General features: G+C 39.1%; 1 long non-coding RNA gene across 1 annotated transcript in view; it reads right to left on the bottom strand.

The window, feature by feature from the left end:
- Positions 1 to 27078, bottom strand: part of LOC137232060 (uncharacterized) — a 38562-nt gene extending 11484 nt beyond the window's left edge. The window contains exon 1 of the long non-coding RNA XR_010946855.1: positions 26396 to 27078. This is a non-coding gene — a long non-coding RNA (uncharacterized lncRNA). The remainder of the gene's footprint in view (positions 1 to 26395) is intronic.
- Between the last annotated feature and the right edge of the window lie 25 nt (positions 27079 to 27103).

Genomic DNA, 27103 nt, shown 5'->3' with positions numbered 1-27103 from the left:
ACATCATCTCACTAACTACATCTGCAAAGACCCTCTTCCAAATAAGGTCAGTCACAGGTATCAGGGGTTAGGACTTCAACATATCATTTTGGGGAACATGAGAGTGCATGCTAGAGGCCTAAGGTATCAAATTCAAAGTTGATATGCTAAAGAAAGAAAAACACAGGACAAAATGTGCTTTAGTAAGAATAAATGGGGTGGTGGTGTGGTATGTGGTTATAGCTGTGAAGAAGGGCTGCTTCAGAAGGAGAGAGTGCCTATTCTAAACCTTCAAAGAGAAGCAGGGTCTAAATATGCTTGTCTTCAGTCCCCGCAAAAGAATGAGGAAAACAAAGATCCCAATTCCCCAATATTAACTAAAGGAAATTGTCAAAGTGACTGAGTAAAAGTTAAAAGCAAGATAATCACAGCTGAACGTGAGCAGGATGTATTGGACTAGGTCTCATAATTGGTCACCAGCCAAGTTATAGAAGGCAACACACTCGCTATACCTTTAAATTTTGCTTCTTTTTTTGTTTTGCTTCGTTATTGGCTAATCAAGTGTCTGGTAAACATTTCTCTTCTATTATCAATTGGCATTTCCCTCAACCATTTGCTCAAATCTCAAAAAGCACTGGCTGTTCTATCGTGTCACAGAAGAGCCCTGGGAGTCCAAGGGGGGAAAGACCTCAGAGTCCCTTGAGTCTCTCTGGAGGGAGAGAGTGAGCCGCTGGGCTGCGAATCTTTTCCTCCAGCTCAGGGACACTTGAGGAAAGTTTGACCCTGAGTGGAACTTATACTAGGCAAGTGAAGTGATGTACCCGTTAGAGAGAAATGAGGCTTTTGTTGGGGTGGCCACGTACTGGTTACTGATCTGAGGATGTCCTAGGAATGCTCTCCCCGCTTGTTGGAATTGCTTTATATCTAAAATCCTTTAAAAAAATCTTTTTCTGCACTTTATCTCAAAATTTTCTTTCTTTTCACTTTGTATTTCTCTTAAGGTATCATCTGTTGTGTTTTCCCACTCTTGTGCTTCTTTTAATTAGGTCTTCATTTATGGAATGATCTTTAATTTCTAATTACTTTCTGAATTCCGTCACCTCAGAATTTCTAATTCTGATTTAGGGTTATTTTTCATGCCATGTATTATTTTATTTTAATGTCTTTTAGCTTGTTTTAAAATAATAGGTTACAGCTTTGATCTACTGTTTGAGCTTGTTCTGGCATGTGTTCATTAGCTGAAGGAATGTTATTCTGTATATTATTCCTTTTTATTATAATAATTTTGTATAGGATTAATACTGATATTTTTGTTGCTTTTTATCCAGTTTTTAAAAAAATTATGGTAAAATACACACTAAACGATGACTGTCCATTCCCTCCGGACCCTGGCAACTTTCTATCTCTATGGTTTTGACTACTCTAAGTACCTCATACAAATGGAATCATACAGTATTCGTCTTTTTGTGACTGGCTTATTTTGCTCACCATAATGTCCTCAAGGTTCTTCCATGTTGTAGCATATTGCAGAATTCCTTTTAAAATCTGAATATCATGTATGTACCACATTTTGCTTATCCATTCATCTACTGATGGACACTTGGGTTGCTTCCACATTTTAGCTATTGTGAATAATGCCGCTATGCATATATGGGTGCACAAATATCACTCTGAGACCCTGTTTTCAATTATTTTCAGTATATACCCAGACTTGGAATTGCTGAATCATATGGTAATTTTATTTTTTATGTTTTGAGGAATTACCATAATACTTTCCCCAGAGGCTATAGCATTTTACACTGCGACCAACAGTGCACAAGGATTCCATTTTCTCCACATCCTCACCAACACTTGTTGCTTTGTTTTTTTTTGATAGTGCCCATCCTAATGGGTGTGAAGTGATATCTCATACTTTCTCCATGCCTCAACCAGCAGCTTGCCTTATAGCACAGCAGAGTGGCCTATTGAGGATCCAGGTGAACCTCTAATTGAGACAACACCTATGAGGTGTTGGATGCTGGCCTGCAGGATGTACTATATGCTTGAAATCATGAACCAATGTATCTGCACACAGTGCTTCTCCTAATGGCAGGTATGGAAACGATGAGGTGGAAGTGGAATAGCGCCTTTCAATATTAAGTGAAATGACTTGCCAAATAATTGCTTCTTATCTCCATGACTTGGGACTCTGCTGATTTGGGATTGGGGATACAAGAGCTTACTCAAGGGGAAAAAACAATGTTTCCATTGTTGGTCATTTTGGACTTTTATACCACAAATAATTAGGCAAAAGAGGGGTCATGGTGTTAACTGGGGTGACTGATCCTGAATAATATTGACAATCAAGATAGAAATGTTGCAGCTTCAAAGTGGGCATGAGAGAATCTTAACTCAGATCTGTTGTTCTAGAGCAGGTCTTATATTACCACATCCAATGGAAAAAGTTAATGGAAGACCACTACACCCCCAAAGGACAGAATTATCAAGGGCTAGATCCCTTGTGAAGGTAAATATACTAAGAAACCCCAGCTCACTGAGTGCCTGTGTGAAGGCAAAGGGAATGTGGCATAAATTACAGAAGGGGAAAGTCATACATACCAACTGCATCCTCATAAGCAATTACAGAATAAAGACTGTCACCTCTAGCCATATTTCTTTCATTGTTGTGTATATATTTATATATTTTAATGAATGTTTTTCTTCCTCTTCCCCACTTCCACTATTTGTATCTGGCATGTAAGTTGTGGTTAATTATACAATTTTTAAAAATCAGGTTTATTAAGGTATAATTTAGTATAGTAAAATTCATCCTTTTTAGATGTACAGCTCAATGAATTTTGACAGGTGTACAGTCATATAACCACCACCACAATCAAGATACAAAATATTTCCTTTACCTCCAAAACTCCCTCATGCCCCTTTGAAGTCAATTTGCTCCCCCCAGTTCCCAGTTGTCGGCAACCACTGATCTGAATTTTGACCCTATGCTTTAGCCTTTTACAGAATGTCATTTATATGGACTTGTACACTATGTACCCCTTTGTGTCTGGCATCTTTCGCTTGGCATAGAATCTTTTTATTTATTTAAAATTTTTTTTTTAATTTATTTATTTTAATTAATTTATTTTTGGCTGTGTTGGGTCTTTGTTGCTGTGCATGGGCTTTCTCTAGTTGCAGCGAGTGGGGGCTACTCTTCGTTGTGCGCAGGCTTCTCATTGCAGGGGCTTCTCTTGTTGCGTAGCACGGGCTCTAAGCACGCGGGCTTCAGTAGTTGCAGCGTGCGGGCTCAGCAGTTGTGGCTCACAGGCTCTAGAGCGCAGGCTCAATAGTTGTGGCACACGGGCTTAGTTGCTCCATGGCACGTAGGATCTTCCCGGATCAGGGCTTGAACCCACGTCCCCTGCATTGGCAGGCAGATTCTTAACCACTGTGTCACCAGGGAAGACCTTGAATCTTTTTAAATGTATGAAATGCTTAAAGAAATAAAAATGCCATCATACTATGAGTGAAAAAACAAGACCCAAATTGGAATACAAAGAGGTAAGAAGGTGAAAAGCTCTGAAAGAGGGTTTAAGGGATATGGAGGATAGAACGAGAAGGTCTAATGTAATCTAATCAGTCACAGCAGAAGAAAACAAAGAGACTGGAGAGAAGCAATGTCTGGGATAGCAATTACTGAGAATTTTCCAGACTTGAATCCTCTGATAAGAATGCGGAGTGTATACCAAGCAAGATAAAAAAAGAACCACATCTAAGCACAATATAGTAAAACTCAGGACATCAAAGACAAAGAGTAGGCTTCAAAAGCAGCTAAAGAAAATAGGCAGATCACCTACAAAGGAACAACAAACTGACTAACAGCATACTTCTCAACAGCAACAGTAAATTCTAGACTACTGGAAAATTGCCCCAAGTGCTGAGAGAAAATAGCTATCAACCTAAACTTACAACCAGAAAATTATCTTTCAAGAAAAATTATGAACTAAAGATATTTTCAGATAAACAAAAACCAACTAGCCTTCTTTGAGAATTTCTAAAGGATACAATTCAGATAGAGGGAAAAAGATACCAGTCAGAAGGTTTGAGATGCAAGAAAGAAAGGAAGGCTAAAAAAAAATAAAACAGTAGAAATGTAGGCAAATCTGAACAAACATTTTGTCAAGTGATAATGAAAATATCTAATATGTATAGTTAATAAAAGGTCAAGGCTTGTGGTAAAAAGGGGTTGGTGAGAACAATTTCTCTTCTTAAAGTTTTGTCTTGCAAAAACTGCAAGAAATATGGGGGATTAAAAACCAGTTAACTCTATTTTCAGGAAAACTGAGTGACAGGTATCATCTGTATACTTAAAAATGCATTAAGTGCTGCCAAAAGCATCACAGACGCCGCATAGGGATCAAGTAGATACCACAGGGATTAAGTGAACAGAAAGAGGCCAGAGGTGACAGATCTCAGAAAATATTAGTAAAACTACATTTCCTGTGGGTAAAGGGCTCACCCTGAAGTGAGCAACCTACATCCTTTACACACCACAAGAGTTGAGAGAGCTGGAAATCACCAGGCAGAAGGCAACTGGTCAGAAGCTATGTGGATGGAAGTACAAGAAAGATAAAGGGAGAATAGAGAAATGACCCAGAGGTGGCAGATCTTGGAAAATGCCCATGTAATACAATCACTGAAGGAACCTCTTACAAATGGCTGGGCCAGAAAAATCCAACTCATTGAGTAAACAGTAATAAAAAAGGAAGTGGCACATCATCATTACAAAGATACTATAAGACAAAAGGTGGGAAGGAACACCAAAAGTTAAGAGATGAAGAACCAGACAAGAAACAGATTAAAAATCTAACCACAAGTTAACTATAAACAGAACAAAACAAGCAACTACCTCAATGAAGAAAGGCTTCATAGCAGAAATGCAAGAAGTCAAGGAAGAGATGGCAAGAAAACAGGAGATGGAATATGGAAAAAAAAAGTAAAAGCAGAAATTAATAAGTTAGAAAACAAGAAGGAAAGAACCAATAAATAAATGGAAAAGGTGTGGGGAAGAAAAAAATCCTAACTTAAACTAATGAAGAAAAGATGGAAGAAAGCACAAATACACAAAAATAAGAAATAACCATAGAAACAAAAATAGTTTACAGAATCATTTAAAAATTACTTTGCTGGGAATTCCCTGGCCGTCCAGTGGTTAGGACTCCGTGATTTCACTGCCGAGGGCCCAGGTTCAATCAATCCCTGGTCGGGGAACTAAGATCCCACAAGCTGTGTGAACAAACATAAATAAATAAAATAAAAATACTTTGTTTAACCCTATGCAAGCAATTTTGAAAACCTGTATGAAGTACATCACTTTTGAGGAATTATATAATTTATCAAAACAAACTCCCAGGGCTTCCCTGGTGGCGCAGTGGTTGAGAATCCGCCTGCCGATGCAGGGGACACAGGTTTGTGCCCCGGTCTGGGAAGATCCCACATGCCGCGGAGCGGCTGCGCCCCTGAACCATGGCCGCTGGGCCTGCACGTCCGGAGCCTGTGCTCCGCAACGGGAGAGGCCACCACAGTGAGAGGCCCGTGTACCGCAAAAAACCCCCAAAACAACAAACAAAAAAAACAAACTCCCAAATAAGAAAATCAAAATGCGATAGTTTTTAAAGAATACCCCTACCAAAAAAATCAGTCCCAGGTCTCACAAGGAAGTTCTACCAGGCCTTTAAGAAACAGACAACCGTCCAATGCTTATTTCCCAAATGTTTTTTAAACTATGTCAAGGGATTGAAAATGAAGAAAACTTCCAAGTTATTTCTATAAGGCAGGTATCACATTAGTACCAAAATATGACAAGGAAAGAAGGAAATTACAGACCAATCTCACTTCTGGGTATTGATGCAAAAATACTATTAGTTGTCTATTGCTGTGTGATAAATTACCACAAATACAGCAGCTTAAAACAATATACATTTATTATCTCACAGTTCCCATGGATTAAGGAGTCTGAACACAGCTTAGTTGGGCCCTCTTTTCAGAGTCTCACAGGGTAACAATCAAGGTGTCAGCTAGGCTGCACTCTCATCCGGGGCTCACATCCTTTTTCAAGCTCACGTCCTTTTTCAAGCTCACATGGTTGTTTGCAGAATTCATTTCTTTGTGGCTGTAAACTCAGGACAGTTGACATCTTCAAAGCCAGCAGGATAGCTTCTCTGAGTTCAGAGAAGGCCCTAAACTCTCTTTTAAAGGGTTTACTTGATCAGGTAAGGCTCATCCAAAGTAATCTCCCTTTCATTAACTCAAAGTCAACAGATTAGGGACCTAATTACATCAGCAAAATCCCTTCACCTTTGCCACATAATATAACATAATCACGGGAGTGATATACCCTATTATATTTCATAGGACCTGCCTACCTTCTTCAAGGGAAGGGGATCATACAAGGGTACAAAATACTGCCTAAGTACACTAAGTAAAATATAGCAAACAAAAACCAGGAATACATTAAAGACAACACATTATGATCGAGTAAGATTATTTTAAAAATACAAAGATAGTTCAATATAAGGATATAACTTTCACAGATATTAAGAAAGCTTTGATAAAGTTCAACAAACATCCTTGATTTAAAAACCCTCTAAAGGGGCTTTCCTGGTGGCACAGTGGTTAAGAATCCGCCTGCCAATGCAGGGGACATGGGTTCAATCCCTGGTCTGGGAAGATCCCACATACCATGGAGCAACGAAACCCGTGTGTCACAACTACTGAGCCTGCGCTCTAGAACCCTCGAGCCACAACTACTGTAGCCTGTGCTCCTAGAGCCCGTGCTCCGCAAGAAGAGAAGCCACCGCAATGAGAAGCCCATGCACCGCGAGGAAGAGTAACCCCCTCTCACTGTAGCTAGAGAACGCCTGCGTGCAGCAACGAAGACCCAATGCAGCCAAAACTAAAAAAATAAATAAATAAATAAAATAAATTTTAAAAATAAAATAAAAACCCTCTAAAGGACTTCCCTGGTGGCACAGTGGTTAAGAATCTGCCTGCCAATGCAGGGGACACAGTTTCAAGCCCTGGTCCAGGAAGATCCCACATGCCGTGGAGCAGCTAAGCCTGTGCGCCACAACTACTGAACCCGTGTGCCTAGAGCCCATGCTCCGCAACAGGAGAAGCCACCTCAATGAAAAGTCTGTGCGCCGCAACGAAGAGTAGCCCCTGCTCGCCACAACTAGAGAAAGCCCGTGCACATAAGTGAAGACCCAATGAAGACAAAAATAAATAAATTAAAACAAAAACCCTCTAAAAAGGAGGAATAGATTCTTCTTTAACATTGTAAAATAAATTAATTTTATCCCCAAAATGAATATGATGCTTAATGAGGAAACAGTAGGAGCATTTTCAATGGAATCAGGAAAAGACTGTCTATTACCCTGACTGTTATTAACATTATACTAGAGATACTACCAACACAATTGGTGAAGACTAAAAAAAATTCAGAAGTATAGAAACTGGAAAGGAGGGGGTAAAGTTATTACTATTTGCATAATGTGACTATACACATGCAAAATGCAAGATAATCAACTGAAAACTACTACAAACAATAATAAAATCCAGTACAGTAAAATATAAAAAATTAATATATGAACATAAGTAATTTTTGCATATGCAAGCAATAATCAGAAGATACACTGAAAGGAAAGGTCCCATTCATTACAGCAACAAAAATATAAAATACTCAGGAATTACCTTAACCAGAAATGTGTAAGACCTAGCATGGGTTGGGGTGGGGGGGCGGGGGAGCCTAAAACATTATTGAAGCACACAAAAGACTCAAGCAAAAAGAAGACCTATTGTTGAATAGTAAGACAATATCAAAGCGGTTTCAATTTTCCCTTTAAAAATATCAAATAGGGCTTCCCTGGTGGCGCGGTGGTTGAGAGTCCGCCTGCCGATGCAGGGGACACGGGTTCGTGCCCCGGTCCGGGAAGATCCCACATGCCGTGGAGCGGCTGGGCCCGTGAGCCATGGCCGCTGAGCCTGCGCGTCCGGAGCCTGTGCTCCGCAACGGGAGAGGCCACAACAGTGAGAGGCCCATATACCGCAAAAAAAAAAAAAAAAAAAAAAAAAATCAAATGACTTCTTTTAAAAAATATATCTTTCTTGGGACTTCCCTGGCAGTCCAGTGGTTAAGACTGGACCTTCCAATGCAGGGGGTGCAGGTTGGAGCCCTGGTCGTGGAGTTAAGATCAAACATGCCTCCCAGCCAAAAAAACCCGAAACATAAAACAGAAGCAATATTGTAACTAATTCAATAAAGACTTAAAAAATTGTCCACATCAAAAAAATCTTTAAAAAAAGAATCTTTCTTTTTTAAACCAATTTCATCCTAAAATAGGTATGGAAAAACAAGAATAGCCAGCAAAAGATCATCTATATGATCATTAAAAGACAGAAAATACTTTAGGGTAATTTAATAAAAATGCACAAAACCCTTGCACTGAAATCTATAAAACATTTCTGAGTGAAATTAAAGACATGCATTCATGGAAAAAATATTCTATTAATGGACTATAATACTCATACTGTTAAGCTACTCCCCCCAGATTGATATACTCAATGCAATTCCAATGAAAATCTCCAGCAAGCTTTATTATGGAAATTGATAAGCTGATTCTAAAATTTATGTGGAACTGCAAAGGACATAGAATACTCAAAATGACCTTAGAAAAGGAAAGCAGTAAATTTGGAGATATTATTCTACATGCCTTCAAAGCTTATTATAAAGCAAAGAAAATCAAGACAGTGTGACACTGGCAAAAGAACAAATAGATCAATGTTATAGAATAGAGTCAAGAAATAGACCCACGTATATCGGTCAAATTATTTTTGACAAAGTCATTAAATAGAGAAATAAAAATCTTTTTGAAAAATGATACTAGAAGTATAATTTACATACAGTGAAATGCACAGATTTAAACTGCACAGTTCCACCAGTTTTAACAAATGTATATATAAATGCATTCTTACTCTTGTCAGTTCCCAGGGTAATGGCTTTAAACATATGAAAGAATGCTCAGACTCTCATAATAATAGAAATTCAAGTTAAAACTACATCAAAATATCATTTTTTTCACCTATCAGATTGGCAAGAACTCTGAAAGTCTGCCAACACATTCCATTGATGAAGCTGTGGGAAAGCAGGCACTCTCACACATGGCTTATATGAGCATAACTGGCACAGTCCTTACGGAGAGCTATCACGCTTCCACATGTGATAGTCTTTGACACAGGAATTCTACTTTGGGTGATTTATCCCACAGACATACTTCCATATGTATGAAACAATATGTGTATACAGTTATTCTTTCCAGAATTGCTTGCAATAACAGGGCTTGAAACAACCCAAATTTCATCTGTATGGGACTGGTAACTAAATTATAGTAATCCATATGATGAAATATGGATAGCTATTTAAAAAAATAATAATCTCAATGCACTGATTAGATCTCAATGCACTGATATAGAAAGGTCTCCAAGATATACTAAGTGAAAAACAGTAAGACGCTGAGCAGTTAATGCAGCACGTTACCTTTTTTATTAAAAAGGAGAGGTAAAGTACGAAAAATCTATGTTACTTTGTGTTTGTGCATAATAAAATTCTGGAAGGTTACATAAACTAAGAACAGCAATTTCCTATGAGAGAGAACTGAACGGATGCGGGACAAATATGCGATGGGACTTTTTGCTATATACCATTTTATATTTCTGGCTTTTGAACCTTATGAATTTATTACTTAGCCACAAAAATTAAATTCAAAAGAACAGTTCTAAAATACTAGAAAATTATATTATATAACCAGAAGGCCAGGTACTTGGAGTAAGAGAGTTCTAAGTTTCTTATATTGTTCAGGAAGACTTATCCACGTACCAGTCACTGCTTGCCTGTACCTTCTACCTGATTTCATGGATAACTATGTGCCACTGGCTTAGTCCTGTTAACAAAAGGAAAACGCTTTTTTTAAAAAAATTGAGATATAATTGACATATAACATTATATTAGTTTCAGGTGTACAATATAATGATTCGATACCTGTATATACTGCAAAATGATCACCAAATAAGTCCAGTCAACATCCATCACGATACAGTTACAAAATTTTTTTTTCTTATGGTGAGAACTTTTAAGTTCTACTCTCTTAGCAACTTCCAAATATACAATACAGTATTATTAACTGTAGTCCTCATGCTGTACATTATAGTCCCAGGACTTATTTATAACTGGAAGTTTGTACCTTTTGACTCCCTTAACCCATTCTGCCTACCCCAACCCCCACCTCTGGCAACCATCGATCTATTCTCTGTATCTGTGAGTTTGTTTGTTTGAGATTCCACATATAATTGATATCATACAATATTTGTCTTTCTGTCTTATTTCACTTACTATAATGCCCTCGAGGTTCATCCATGTTGTCCCAAATGGCAGAGTTTCCTTCTTTTTTTATGGCTGAATAATATTCATAAATATACAGCTGACTTATACAGCACATCTTCTTTATCCATTCACCAGTCAATGGACACTTAGGTTGTTTCCACGTCTTGGCTACTGCAAATAATTCTGCAATGAACATAAGGATGCAAATATCTTTTCAAGTTAGTAATTTCATTTCCTTTGGATAAATACCCAGAGGTGGAACTACTGGATCATTTGGTCGTTCTATTTTTAATTTTTTGAGGAACGTCCATACTGTTTTCAATAATGGCTGTACCAATTTACATTCCCATGAACAGTGCAGCAGGGTTCCCTTTTCTCCATGTCCTCACCAATACTAGTTACTTCTTGTCTTTTTGATAATAACCATTCTAACAGGTGTGAAGTGATATTTCATTGTGCTTTTGATTTGTAGTTCCCTAATGATAGTGATGTTGAGCACCTTTTCATGTACCTGTTGGCTTCTTGTATGTCTTCTTTGGAAAAATATCCATTCAGATCCTTTGCCCATTTAAAAACTGGATTGTTTTGTCTTTTGCTATTGAGTTGTATGAGTTGTTTATATATTTTGGATATTAACCCCTTGTCAGATCTATGCTTTGCAAATATTTTCTCCCATTCAGTAGTTTGCCTTTTCATTTTGTTGATGGTTTCCTTTGTTGTGCAGAAGCTTTTCACTTTATTCATTTACCTTTGCTTTTGCTTTTGGTGTCAAATCCAAAAAATCATTGCCAAGATTGATGTCAAGGAGCTTACTGCCTATGTTTTCTTCCAGGAGTTTTAGAGTTTCAAGTCTTTAATCCATTTTGAGTTAATTTTTGTGTATGGTATAAGATAGTGGTCCAGTTTTGTTCTTTTGCAGGTGGATGTCCAGTTTTCCCAACTGGACATTTACTGAAGAGACTGTCCTTTCCTCATTGTATATTCTTGGCTCTCTGTCATAAGTTAATTAGTCATATATGCATTGTTTATTTCTGGGCTCTCTATTCTGTTCCATTGATCCATGTGTCTGTTTTTATGCCAATACTGTACTTTTTTGATTACTATAGCTTTGAAATCAGCTTTTGATTAATATAGTTTGAAAACAGGAAGCATAATTACTCCAGTTTGTTCTTCTTTCTCAAGATTGCTTTGGTTATTTGGGCTTCTTATGTGGTTCCATACAGATTTTAGGATCATTTGTTCTACTTCTGTGAAAAATACCATTGGAATTTTGATAGAGACTGCATTGAATCTGTAGATTGCTTTGGGCAGTGTACACATTTTAACAATATTAATTCTTCCAATCCATGATCATGGAGTATTTTTCCATTTTTTATGTCTTCTAGATTGGTAGTTTACTAAAAACACTGAAAGGACTTCCCTGGTGGCAAAGTGGTTAAGAATCTGCCTGCTGATGCAGGGGACACAGGTTGAATCCCTGGTCCGGGAAGATCCCACATGCCGCGGTGCAAGTAAGCCCGCACGCCACAACTACAGAGCCTGCGCTCTAGAGCCCGCGAGCCACAACTACTGAAGCCTGCATGCCTAGAGCCTGTGCTCTGCAACAAGAGAAGCCACCGCAATGAGAAGCCCGTGTACCGCAACGAAGAGTAGCCCCCACTCCCTGCAACTAGAGAAAAGTCCGCGCGCAGCAACAAAGACCCAACACAGCCAAAAATAAATAAATTAATTAAAAAATAAAAACACTGAACATGCAATTACCATATGACTCAGCAATTGCACTCCTGGGCTTCTAACTCAGAGAGAATCTTATGTTCACATAATAACGTGTACGTGAATGTTCAGAGCAGCTTTATCCATAAAAGCCTCAAACTGGAAATAGCTCAGATGTCCTTTAATGGGTAAATGGTTAAACAAACGGTGGTATACTCATATCATGGATTATTACTTAGCAATAATATGGAACAAATTATTCATAAAGGCAACAATCTGGATGAATCTCCAAAGAATTATATTTAGTGAAAAAAACCAATCTAAAAGGTTATATACTATATGATTCCAATTATATAACATTCTAGAGATATCAAAATTATAAAACAGAGAACAGATTAGTGGTTGCCAGGACTTAAGAGGGCTACAGGAAGGAAACAGATGTGGCTATAAAAGGACAACATAAGAGATCCTTGTGGTGCTGGAATTGTTTTTATTTTGACTGTATCAATGTCAAAATGATAGGAGACCCTTCCAAAATGGCAGAGCAAGGACCTTAGAAAACTGCTCCTTATAAAAGCAATGAAAGCACTGGCAAAGTTGCCAAAATCAACATTGTCCGAACTCTGAAAATTAACCAAAGGCTCAGAACAGTCTGAAGAGTATTTATTACAAAAAATGGCTGAATCTCAGTAAACAAAGAACTTTGTAGCATTTTAATTTGCCCTATTCACGTCTTCTCTCTACTTCCATGGTGGCCTTGGAAACCAACAGCCCTGCAGACATGGCAGCCATGAAGACTAGCAGCCCAGCAGTCACTGGAGAGGTCAAAATAGGCTTGGAGCTTTTCAAAGGCTCCATCCCCAAATAACTGTCATTATTTGACCTGTCTGGCAGTTCCCTGTAAACCACCACTCTCAGGGTTTGTGTTTATTTGAACTGACTCAGAGCTCATTCACTGTGAATACCCTTTTCCCTGGAGCATTTATTGAAAATAACCAGGGGCAATTGTTTAACATCACAGGTGACTTAGGCGATAACAATTGTGTGGGGCAAGGAAGAAGCTGACAAAAAGCTTAAAAGGAAAAACTTTGGAATAAGGTATCTATAGGAGCCTTTGAAAAGTTCCAACATATTCTTGGATATCTAGAAGACCACATGTATGTGCTGGGCCGTGTGCATGCCCAGGAAAGGTCTGAGAAGACCCTAATCTCACTCACTGCTGGGAGACCTTTAGGCTCTGCACAAGCAGGAAGTAAAGACTAAAGCAGAGTTGTCCACAGTGTGTTGGAGCCTTGAAGATATACCCTAACACCACACGCATGTGCGCGCACACACACACACCTGGCAAAGGCCAGGAGACATTAATTCAAGGCATGTAATGAGATAGCTGTCCATTCATTACCTGGTCACTAAACTAACCAAGCAGAGACTATCAGTGCCATGCATGACAAAGAATACAGACTTTACAGAATTAGTTCAGGAAAGTCACTAAAAAAACAGAAGCAGCAGCAGCAACAACAAACAGCAACCCCAATAAACCCTGGGAAGAGAGGGGAATGTGATATGCAGAGTTGCCACATTGTATTATTTAAAATGTCTAGTTTTCAAAAAACATATGAGACATACAAAGAAAGGGGAAAACAGGACATACACAAGGTGGGGGGGAAGAAGCAATGAATAGAAACTGTCTCTCAGAAAGCTCAGATGGACAGACTTCACCAGACAAAGAATTTAAATCATCTATTATAAATAAGTTTAAAGAACTAAAGGAAATCATATCTAAAGAACTAAAGGAAAGTATGAGAATGTCTCACCAAATGGAGACTATCAGTAAAGAGAAAGAATTATAAAAAAAGAATCAATATAAATACCAATATAAAAAGAGAACTTCAGGGGAATTCCCTGGCAATCCAATAGTTAGGAATTGGCGCCCTCACTGCTGTGGCCTGGGTTCGATCCCTGGTCGGGGAACTGGGATCCCACATGCCGCGCAACGAGGCCAAAAAAAAAAGAAAGAACTTCAGTACAATAACTGAAATGAAAGTTTTTACTAGAGGAGCATGGCTGTAGATTCCAGCTGGCAGAAAGAAGAATCAGAAAACTTGAAGACAGGTCAGTTGAGATTCTCCAGTCTGAGGAATAGAGAGAAAAAAAAGAATAAAGAAAAATGAACACAGCCAGAGCTTCAAATACCTGTGAAACACCATGAAGTGTACCAACATGTGCATAAGGAGGTCCCAGAAGGAGAGGAGAGAAGGGAACAAAAAAAAAATTTGGCCCAAAATGTCCCAAATTGGGTGAAAATCATGAATCTACACATTCAAGAAGCTCAACACACTCTAAGATAAACAGATCCATATCTAGACATATCAGAATCAAACTGTCAAAAGCCAAGGACAAAGAGAATCTTGAAAGCAGCAAGACAGATATGATTCATCACATATAAGGGATCGTCAGTAAGATTAACAGCTGAATTCTCATCAGTGTCAATATTCTGGATGTGATATTTTCTATAGTTTTGCAAGATATTACTATTGGAGGAAACTGGATAAAGTGTACATGGAATCCTTCTGTATTATTTCTTATAACTGCTTGTGAAACTAAAATTATCTCAAAATTAAAAATTTAACATACACACACTTCAAAACAACACTTGGATCTGAGATAAAATCATAAGAGAAGTGTAAAGATATTTATAATTGAGCAATAATGAAAATACTATGTATCAAGACTTGAGAAACATACAAACAAACAACAGTGGTAATTCGAGGTAAACTTATAGTCTTGAATGCTTATATTAGAAATGAAGAAAGTCTGAAAATTTAAAAAACTAGGCACCCAAACTTTTAGAAAAGTAACAGAATAAAGTGGAAGGAAGCAGATTAAAATAGTTAGAGCAACAATCAAAAAAATGGGGGGCTTCCCTGGTGGCGCAGTGGTTGAGAGTCCGCCTGTCAATGCAGGGGACATGGGTTCATGCCCCGGTCTGGGAAAATCCTACATGCCGCGGAGTGGCTGGGCCCGTGAGCCATGGCCGCTGAGGCTGTGTGTCCGGAGCCTGTGCTCTGCAACGGGAAAGGCCACAGCAGTGAGAGGCCCGCGTACCGCAAAAAAAAAAAAAAAAAAAAAAAGACTAAGGATGATCAACAAAGCCAAAAGCTAGCTATCTGGGGTAAAAAAATTAATAAAATTGATTGGGGGTGGGGGTAAAGGGGAGAGAAAAGAAGAGAAGAAAAAAATATCAGTAAAGCAAAGGGGAACATAATTATAGATGTAGCAAACTCTTCCATAAAACTGAAAAAGAGGAAATATTTCCAATTCATACTATGAGATTAATAAAACTTAATTCCCAAAGCTATCAAATTACAGTAATCTCACTTGTGAACCTAGATGCAAATATATTAAAGTATTAGCAAACCAAAGCAGTGATATATAAAAGAGGTAATAAATCATGACAAAGTCAGGCTAATTTCAGAGATACAAGAATGGTTTAATATTAGAGAACCAATTCTTCACATTAACAGTAAAGGAGAAAACCGATTATCATCTTAATAGATGCAGAAAGTGCATTTGATAAAATTCAACACTCATCATGATGAAACAACTTTTAGCAAAGTGAGAATAGAAATGATCTTTCTGAATCTGTTAAAGGGTATCTCACATAACACCGAAAGCAAACATCATTCTTAGTAGGGAAATGTCAGAAGCATTTCCTTATAACTGAGTAACAAGTCAGGGATGTCTATTGCTTCTATCTAACATTGTGCTGAAGGTCAGTAAGGAGGAGAGAAAGGGGGGGTGGGGGGGGAAGGAAGGAAGGAAAGAAGGAAGGAAGGAAGGGAGGAAGGAATGTTTGAAAAGGGAAGATCAAAACTATTATTTACAAATAATATAATTATCTATAGGGAAAACCCTTAAGAACCAACCAAATTATTCGAAATAATAAGTTTAGCAAGGTGGCTAAATATAAGATGAACAGGCAACAATAAACTGTATTTCCAATACTAGTAAGTAAAAGAAGAAATATTAAATTTCTACTTACAGTATAGGCAGTGGTGGCAATGTCCTAGCTAGATTATATTTGATTTCTAGCTTGCTCCTTCAGTCTCCTTTCAATTCTGTCAGCCCCACTTCAACCCTTCCAATAAATTCTGTTTTTTCCTGAGACAGCTAGAATTGGGTTTTATTGCTTGCAAACATGCATCCTGTAATTACACTATTATTTTAATGGGTATTTGAAGTAAAATGTGTGTCTGGGGTCCTCAAAACCACCCCCAAATTCAGTGATTCAATAGGAAGAATCAGGATTCAGCATGCAGCTGTATGTATGGCTACAATTTATTATAGAGAAAGGATACAGAGCAAAATCAGTAAAATCAGCAAAGAGAAAAGGAAGGCACATGGGGTGGAGTCTGGAGGAAACCAGGACCAAGCTTCCAAGAGTCCTCTCTCACACAGGATGCACTTAATTCCCTCAACAATGAGTTGTAACAACACATGTCAAATGTTGTTTACCAGGGAAGCTCATTAGAGACTGTCCAGAGTTTTTACTGGGGGCTGGTTACAAAGGCACCCTCTGCCTGGTGGCATGTACTCCAGAAGGAAAGCAGCTGTCTAGCGTAAACCATATTGTTTGCACAAATAGTTTAAGCACAGTGAATCACTCTTATCAGTGAGGGTGGTGAGAACCTTCCTGAAATCCAGGAAGTTCCCAGATGCCACCCATGTAAGCAGGCATTTCAAAGGACAGCAGTCAGGCCTGCTATGTTAACTCTCTTCCGTATGATGCACACTCTTTCTGCCATACTGAATTGGACAGCTAATTTATTACAGCCACTTTTCAATGCATTCACTTACTTTTGAAATTATATCATTTAATTTTAAGTATATTTCATATCAACGTCTACGAAATTACACAGTTTTTAAAAGTCAGGGCTTCCCTGGTGGTGCAGTTGTTAAGAATCCACCTGCCAATGCAGGGGACACGGGTTTGAGCCCTGGTCCGGGAAGATCCCACATGCCGCAGAGCAACTAAGCCCATGTGCCACAACTACTGAGCCTGTGCTCTAGAGCCCGCGAGCCACAAATACTGAGCCCACATGCCACAACTACTGAGCCCATGTGCCACAACTACTGAAGCCCGCACGCCTAGAGCCCGTGCTCCGCAACAAGAGAAGCCACTGCAATGAGAAGCCTGCGCACCGCAACGAAGAGTAGCCCCCACTTGCTGCTACTAGAGAAAGCCCACGTGCAGAAACGAAGACCCAACGCAGCCAAAAATAAATAAATTAAATAAATAAATTTTTAAAAAAAGAAATAAAAACACAAATAATTCTGAGGCTTAAAAATAAAACCAGAGATCTCTGCTTCACCCCAATTCCTGCTCTCCTAATCCATAAGCAACGCTTTCAAACTCTTTTGTAGTTTCTTCCAGTATTTATCTTTCATTTCTAAATAACTCGCATTTACTGTTACTTCTTGATTTTTCAACTTTACACATTATCTATTACCTTTCAACTATAGACAATGAGGATTTAACTTTCTTATATCTCCTACCACTCACCTCATATTCTCAAAACAGTTTTATCATAATTTTTAGTTAAATCTCTATTCTGTTTTTCATTATGATTATATAAATGTTTGCAAATGAGTCACAGGCTTATAGAAATTATATTGTGAAATATATAGAAATTATATTTTTTTCACATGAGTTGTCTTTCCTGGAATTAATAATAGCCTGTTTAAAATTTTTAATTATCTATATACATATCATTAAATCCATCTCTAAACTCTCTATCAGTACTGAAAACCTCCTCTCATACGGTCAAATGTATATGGTAAATTATCCATTCCAATTGTTTCTGGAGTCCTCCAACTCCAATGGTTGCACCCTAAGCCTGCCACACAACTCTTCCTGGGATTTCCCTTCATCATAACTGGGGATGCCTTTTGCTTCTTTCTTGTATTGGATCCCATTTCATGGACCCTGTGACTTCTATTTTTCTTGATTTTTTTCTCCATCATTTGGTGGAAAATGTCATCCAGTTGCTTCCTGAGAAAGAATAGATAAATGAGACCTTGCAAGTTGGAAAATGTCTTTATACTATTCCCACACTTGATACTTAGGCAAGGCATAGACTTGAATATTGAAAACAACATTCTCTCAGCATTTGATGGGATTATTCTGATGTCTTCTAATTTGGTATCATTCTGATTCGTAATCTTTTCAATGTGACCTGCTTTTTTCTCTCTAGAAGCTTTTAGGATCCTCCCTTTTTCTATCACTAGTGTTCTTAGATTAGATCTTTTTGCATTCATTGTACCAGGGCACTGGTGGAGTCTTTCATTCTGGAAACTCAAGACCTTCATTTCTGGGAAAATTTATCATTTCTCTTTCTAGAATTACTATAGATGGGATGTTGAGTGTCCTGAATTGATCCTCAAGTTCTCTTTTCTCTTCTCTGTACTTTCCTATTTTCCCTCTACTCTCTGGGAGACTTCAACTTCACCTTCCAAATCTTCCATTGTATCTTTTTAAAATCTTTCATACTTTCTTATTTTTAATTTTCAAGAGCTTTTAATCTTTTGACTGCGTCTTTTCATTCTCCCTCCTTCCCTCCCTTCCTTCTTTTCTAATATTATCACGTTCCCATTTCATGGATGCTACTCTTTTTTTTTTTTTTGGATGCTACTCTTTGAGGCTGAGATTTTTGTTTGTTAAAACTTCTGTGGTTCTCTACATTAACTGTTTCCACTCCGTTCCTTTGTTTTGGGCTATGACGTTCGTGAGACTTTCCTCATATATCTCTTGGTTCTTGACTGTCTACTCAATTTTGAGTGAGGTAATAAAAAGTTGTTTAAAATTGTGTGTGTTGGGGCAAAGGGAGGGGGTATTTTGGTATCTGGTAGGCTTCAATATAAGGCAAAAGGTGGCAAACTGAAATTTTTTTGTTTTTACTGGGGATGTTCCTCCATAAATATTTGTAAATAGAACTTTACTTTCAGAGAGGAATCCTGGAATTCTCTAATATCCTTTAATCCACTGCTTCTCAAATTTTAACATGCAAAACATGCACTGGTGGTGCACTGATTGAGAATTCTCCTGTCAATGCAGGGGACATGGGTTCAATCCCTGGTCCGGGAAGATTCCACATGCCACGGAGCAACTAAGCCCGTGCGCCACCACTACTGAGCCTGCACCTCTAGAGCCTGTGCTCCGCTACAAGAGTAGCCCCCGCTCGCCACAACTAGAGAAAGCTGGCGTGCAGCAACGAAGACCCAACGCAGCCAAAAATAAAAAAATAAAATAAATCTATTAAAAAAAAAGAGTTAATTATTAAAAAAAAAAATAAATCACCTGGGGGAATCTTGTTAAAATGCAGATTTTGGTTTGGCAGGTCTGGAGTGGGGCCTGAGAGTCAGCATTTCTAACCTCCTCCCAGGGCATGCCAATACCTGGTGTTCTAAAATGTGAGATGGAGGAAGAGGCTGGGCCACTGAGGATTTTGATATCAAGAAAACATTTTTTTCAATTCCCCACTGGAAAGGATAAGCTGGCTAAAAATATTTTCGTGGGATTTTTTTCTCAGCCCCCTCCTGGACCACCAGATCCCATCAATTTGTACCAGCTTCTCCCTTCCTCTTTATCAGCACTGAGAAGGGAAATGAGGTGGGGATGGAGTGTCTCACCATTCAGTATGTAGAGTTTCATTCTAATTGCCATTTTCAGAATGGCACTTTGTCCCTGCCTTCATTGGTGACTGCCTGGAATCTCCAAGTCCAGATCTCTTTAGTTCAATTTCTTGAGATGGCAAATCTCCAAGGAGTAGTGGGGAGATCTGATGGCATCTAACCACCCTTTTAACAGGTTTTTCAGCCAATCCTACTTTCAGGCCTACTCTCCAAGCCACTGCCACCCCCTCACCACCACCCCCTGCCCCCCAGCACACACATTTCTTCAGAAGTACCTGCAGTCTCCTACTTCTAAGCCTTTCTAGTGGTCTAATGTGAATCAGCTGATTTTTACCGGCTCTTCTTGCAGACTTTTAACTTTCTCTGATTTGTTCACCCATCTACTTCCATTCTCCAAAATTTTATTGACAGTTCTCAACTGCTGTTGTTTCTTCCCCCCATTCTCTGTTCTTGTGGATTTTATTATCTTGCAGGGTTTTTTTTTTTAATCCTTTATTAACATATTAAGTAAAGTTTGGGGAATAAGTGCATGTGCTCAATCCACACATTTTAACCGTCTATCATTGAACTTTCCCAAAAATGTCCCTCTCATTGTACACTGTTCATTCTACCGTTTAGACTGTAGATTGAGTTTATATCTGCCATCATCTTATTGCTTATTTTTCTTCTTATTGCTTATTTGTGTTCCTTTTTCTTTGTCTTCTTTTTGATTGGTTGAATATTTATTATTTCTTTTTTCCTCTCTACTAGTTTGTGAGTTATATACTCTTTTTTTCATTCTTTTAATGATTAGTCTAAAAATTACAACAGGTATTCTTTTTTTAATCAACTTAATTGTGGTAAAATTTATGTAAAATACATGACGGCTATCCCAGTATTTCGATAACTTCTGACAAATGTTTCTCTACCACCACAATCAACTTATGGAATGTTTCCATCACTCCCAAAAGTTCCCACATGCCCCTTTATAGTCAGTACTCTCCTCTACCTCCAGGCAGCCACCAATCTGCTTTCTGTTACTATAGATTAGTTTGCATTTTCAAGAATTTCAGATAAATGGAATCATACATTACAACAGGTATTCTTGACTAATCAAAGGCAAATATTAATTCTTGAGTTTTACCCTTTTCCCAGACAATGCAAGGACCTTAAAACACTTTAATCCTGGAATTGTCTAATATCCTCTAATCCACTGCTTCTCAACTTTAATATGCACATTGTATTAGTCAGGGTTCTGCAGAGAAACAGAATAAATAGATATTATAGGAATTGGTTCAAGCAATTATGGAGGCCAAGAAGTCCCATGATCTGTCATCTGCAAGCTGGAGAACCAGGATGGCTGCTGGTATAACTTAGCCAAGTCCAAAGGCGTGGGAGCCAGGACCAAGGGCAGGAGAAGGTAATGTCCCAGCTCAACCAGAGAGCGAATTCAACCTTCCTCTACCTTTTTGTCCTAGTCAGGCCCTCAACAGATTGGATGATGCCCATCCGCACTATTAGGGGTTATCTTCTTTACTCAGTCTACCGATTAAAATGCTAATCTCTTCCAGAAACACCTTCACAGACACTCAGTAATAATGTTTTACCAGCTATCCCTTAGCCTGGTCAACTTCACACATAAAATTAACCATCACACATATGAATCACCTAGGGGGATTTTGTTAAAATGCAGGTTCTGGTTTGGTAGATGCTATTATTATTATTTTTTAGGTGCTATTATTTTTGTTCATTTTCTCTCTTTAGTAAAATTATACCAAGTAGGTGGCTACTTGCAGGGTCAGTTCTTTTGTTAAAATATGGAAATAACATATTTTATGGTGTCCTGACTTCACGCATGATTAAAAGTTTAGGGCTTAACAGAAATGCTAATTAAAGGTTGAAATGAAAGGACATTAAATCAGGTTGAACAATTTACACTTGCCACATGCTATTTACTTTTAGGTTTGTGGTTTAACATTTCACTAAGAATATGGTAAAATGTTCTAGCCAGAATTCAAGTCCAAAGAGGATAATGCAAGCCATACTAGGTGGATAATTTAAAACATACTGTACCATACTCTCTTGCCTGACTGGATCTTCAAGCATGAATTATTCAAGCCATTTCCTTGTTCTAAAAATCATGAGGAACTACCGCCCCTTCACATCCAGTTCCCTATAAAACAGACTCCATGCTCGGACTTTATCTTTCCAGTCTTTTCTCTCACATCTCCCATTTTTGGTCAAACGGGATAACCCACTGTCCCCTGAATCAATATTATGGTGTCCCACCTTTCTCTACTCATGGTGCTCAGCCTGGACCACACTCCCCCATCCTCCTAGTTAACACTCAACCCAAGCTTTAAGGTGGAGCTCAATTGGCACCTTCTTCATGGAGCCTTCCCCTCTTCTCTTTCATTTCTAACTCTCATGCCACTCTACTTGCATCTCTCTTGAGGTGCTTATACGCCATTGCATGTTCTGGTTACTAATATACTTGCTTTATTCCTGTGATTAGATTTTAAGTGACTTCAAGTGTGACAGCATAGCCTTTTCACCTTTGTGGTCTTCACAGGCATAAAATATAACCTTACCTGCAGCTCACAGATAATTATTGAATGAATATGTGTTTTAGTGTGACTAAAAGGGGCTCCAGAGAACTTGGGCTGACTTATCATTTCCTCAATCCTCAGGCCCTCAGACCCAAAAGGAGCTCCAGAGTAACACTTTGCCACCTCTTAATTTGCAATGACCATACTAGCATGGTCAAAACCTCCTAAGTTTGAGCTTAGATTCATCTTTGATTTTCTCTTTTGTTCCTATGTCCAATCACTCATAAAACTGTTGATCTGTCTTCTGATTTGACCCTTCCTTTCCTTTTTCTCTACAGTCTCTTCCACCATTCTGGTTAATGTCCTTTTATTTTCACAACAAATACTATAAATTCTTCCTGGTTTACCTAATACTGTTCCTGCTCTAGTTTATCCTATGCATAATGGGGACCATAATAATAATTTCACAGAGCTACAAATTGATAAATGAGATATAGCATGTATATTGGACCTACTTTGTACAAGTGCCCACTATATCTTTGGAGAATCATCTCCTGCCCGTGTCCTCTGGTTCTGGTAGTGAACAATGACCACACCTCATTAGAGTATCATGTCTTTCTGGCCACAGCTATTAGTTCGGGATGGCTGAGAGACTGCAAGAAACTATGTCCTGATGACGTAATCTGAATCTCTTGACTTGACCTTACCTAAAACCAGATGCACCCCTGGACCTTCTGGTTATGAGAATCAATAGATTTCCTTTATTAATTAAACTAGTTTGTTTTCTAAGTGCAACAAAGATTTTTAATCAATACAGTAGGTAAAGCACTGAGCACAGTACCTTGTAAATAAGTGTTAGGTATTATTTTTATTATTCCTATACCCTTGCCATATCCAATTCAACTTTTTCTTTCTTAACAACTTCCCATACAGACCAGCTAGGGTAATTTCCTTATTATTCCCTGCATGTTTTCCCTTTGCCTGGGCTGCCCTGTCACCAACCTAATAATGTCATTCCACACTCTTTTCGCCAATTCACATCCATCACTATTTAGAACCAGGCTAAAAGAAGTCTCCTATCCTCCATTTGAATAGCGGTGGCTCTACACTGTTCACTGCCTTATCTGATTTCTCCTACATGTATTTTCTAGTTATTTCTAGCTTGCTTCTTGATTGTACACTACTCAAGGCAAAGAAAAATATATTCTACATTTACATATGATCACTGTGCCCTACGTTGAGATTTTGTCATTATTTTCCAAAGCAACTTGAACAGTGTTGGACACACAGATGTTCGATAAATGTGTTACAGGAATAAATGAATGCAATTAAATTTAGAGGGTGTGGTATTCGATTTAAAGCCTGTTGTTAGCATAAATTTTTTCCTTTTTCTAAGTAAACTATATTCTTACAGCATTTTCATTACAGCATAAAAATATCACAATGATTTCAAACTCCCATATTCTTCCTATGTATGGTTTAGAATTCTTTTATCCAAAGTCTAAGCAAGGAATATTCTACTAAAAATAATTCAACAGGGCTTCCCTGGTGGCTCAGTGGTTGAGAGTTTGCCTGCCGATGCAGGGGACATGGGTTCGTGCCCCGGGGTCCGGGAAGATCCCACATGCCGCCGAGCGGCTGGGCCCGTGAGCCATGGCTGCTGAGCCTGCATGTCCGGAGCCTGTGCTCTGCAACAGGAGAGGGCACAGCAGTGAGAGGCCTGCGTACAGCAGGGAAAAAAAAAAAATTCAACAATTACTCAAAGTCTATTTCCTTTTCATTACACATATTTTTATTAATCCAGTGGGTATTGCATCTGACCCTTCAGAGGTTTCTTGCTTTGGTAAACTAATGATAACAGTAAATTGTTGACAAAGATATCCTAAGATGCTGAAAAAAAATTGAGGGGGAAACTTTTTGTACTCACGTTTCCTTTTCTGGGTTTAAGTAGTAAAATAGTCTCCTACTTCAAATTAAGTTAGTGTCTACTTAGAAATGGAGGATTTTAAAAACTACTGTTGGGAATCAAAGGTCTGTGCCTCTGTCTGTTGAACTGAACTGCTGTATGGTTTAATGGAAAGGCCAAGGGCTGGTGAATTTAAACTATTTAAAATAGCTAAAGATTAAAGAGAATTAAATTTAGTGCCTCTGGGATTTTTGATACATGTTTCAAATTTGTTTTTTAAAAAGTAAATATATTTATTTACTTTTGGCTGCGTTGGGTCTTCGTTGCTGTGCATGGGCCTTCTCTAGTTGTGGCGCACGGGCCTTTCCTATTTGCGGCGAGCTGGGGCTACTCTGTTGTGGTGCATGAGCTTCTCGTTGTGGTGGCTTCTCTTGTGGCAGAGCACGGGCTCTAGGCGCACAGGCTTTAGCAGTTGTAGCACACGGGCTCAGCAGTTGTGGCTCGCGGGCTCTGGAGCGCATGCTCAGTAGTTGTGGTGCACGAGCTTAGCTGCTCTGCGGCATGTGGGATCTTCCCGGACCAGGGCTTGAATGTGTGTCCCCTGCATTGGTAGGCAGATTCTTAACCACTGCACCACCAGGGAAGCCCTCAAATTTGTTTTTAATGACATAATTGTCCCATGTTACATTTAAGATTACATCATAGTGAACTGGCTATGTGTGCAGTTATACAAACAGAAACCAATTCCAAATATCAAAAATAGAAGCGAGGACAACTGTAAAGTTACCATTAAGAAAGTGCAAGTTGAAAATGGAAGAAAAACATTTAGGCTGAATAAGGTCTTCTATGAAAGCTTTGAATAGAAAAACCTGGAAATCATATGTATCAGGTTAACAATGCATTTTCAACAGCATTTAAATAATTATTTTACTTACTGTTACAAATGGAAACCAATACCTTTCCTCAAAGTATTTATTCTTTAACTTTAGTGGAAAAAGCTCCCAATCACACAAATGGGAATTGTACTAAATAAATTTTGAGAACATCCCTCAAGAAATAAAAGTTACTAGTTATATGTAGAAATGGTTATATTTCACATTTTAAAAGAACAAGAAATGAAATTCAGTGTTCTTGTTTCTATTAGTCTCCTTTTTTTTTTTTCTTTAACTAAAAGTAATTGTAATATTCTCTTGCCTCTGGGGCTTTCCCTTCCACAATTAATCATCTTTTCTTCTACACCTTCCCTCCAAATGATTATTCTCCCTAGCCTTTTGACGTTAATTCATACTATTTCACCTTCACAGCTTTCAAAACAATGCCCTGTCCTTGCTTAGCTTCACAAGCCAGTCCTTTTCTCTTAAAAAAAAAATTGGTTAATGAAGTATTTTTGCTATCATTTTGCCAGAAGGTGCTACCATGTAATCAGGAAAACATCTTTGTCATACAAATTAGCTTCCTTACTTTTATCAAACTTTCAAATCCAAAACACAATATGTTTAAATTCCTTAGGATAATGAACATCTATACTTCAAAAGTAGCAGTTCGTTAAGTTTAAGCATTTGGAAGACTTGGATCCTAAGCCTCTATCCTTCATCCTCTGACTCTACAATCTCTGTCATTAATGATCAGAACCAAGCAAGAAATTGTGAGTCTTACCAAGCTACACCACCAGCGCGGGGAGAGGAAACGCTTTCAAAACATGTCATTCATGTTCACATTTAAAGGCAGTCTATCCATACATCCTTTATAAACATCGTTAAATACTGGTGCTTAAGACTTCAGTCATATGAGGTAAGCTTTCCAATTTATAGGCAAAAGAGGGGTGACAAAGGAGCCCTTTTCTCTTCTTAAATTTATTTACCAAAGCAAAAGCCAGGCTGATTATATCTGAAAGTCTGAAGTTGCCATTTGTCAAACATCTATTATAAAGCGGCTTTTGCATTAAATTAACCAACTCCTAGCCAAATAAGGTTTAAGGAGACAGTGTTTCCCATGTCTATGGTGACAAGCGAGTTACCAGACGTCCTTAAGTAGACCGTCAAACTTTTATGTTTACTCTTTTATGTTTACTCTTTTTAAACACAGAAGGGAGAGGATGGCACACAACGAAAAGTCAAGTCTGTTTCTTAAGAAAGATGTCTCGTGGGGAATGAGGCTCACCTTTACACAACAGAGGCAGGTCTTCCCCGGCTGTCCTCACTGGGGAAGAGTATGGACATCGATAGACCTTTGTCCTCCGGACTGGAGCACGGGGGGAAGGGGGCGACTTTCTGGGAGTACTGCAGGCACCTGCACCCCAAGAAACTACAGAACGGTTTTGTCTTCAATGACTGCTCTTGACTTAGCCTTTGGAGGGACCTTCTAGCTCAGGGAGGGGGTTGTTGCTCCAAACCTTAGCCACCTCCCCCGCAGGGCTGGGGGAGGGGGTAAATAACCACTCTAAGGAGTTATGGACCCCGTCTTTCCCAGCTGGACCATAACGCCCCCCAGCACTCTAGTCGGACTCTCCCCGTGGCGAGGCAGGTCGGCGTGAGCCGGGGCCGCGGCGAGCGCAGATCCCGCCTTTGCTCCGCGCCCCTGCCGTGTCCGCACCGCCACCGTGAGGCCGAGCAGGGGACGGTGCCCTGTGGCGGCAGCGGCTCCGCGCTCCTCTCCGCGCCGCCCCGGCCGCCGCCGCGCCGGGCACGGGCGGGGGGATTTTTTTCTTGTTTCCCCTCTCTTTCGCGCTCTCGCTCCTGTTCAGCGGGAGAGCCCGCGGAGCCAGAGAGGGAGCGAGGGAAGGGGTGGAGGTGGCGGGGGGAGGGGGGGAGGCCGGAGGGGCGGATCCTGCCTGGGGGCTGATCCCTCCCTCCCCTCGGCCGGGCTCCG

Source organism: Pseudorca crassidens, chromosome 10, assembly GCF_039906515.1.
Source record: "Pseudorca crassidens isolate mPseCra1 chromosome 10, mPseCra1.hap1, whole genome shotgun sequence".
In the NCBI taxonomy this organism is placed as follows: domain Eukaryota; kingdom Metazoa; phylum Chordata; class Mammalia; order Artiodactyla; family Delphinidae; genus Pseudorca; species Pseudorca crassidens.
The sequence above is the reverse complement of the archived record's forward strand: the minus strand, read 5'-3'. Positions and strand labels throughout refer to the sequence as shown.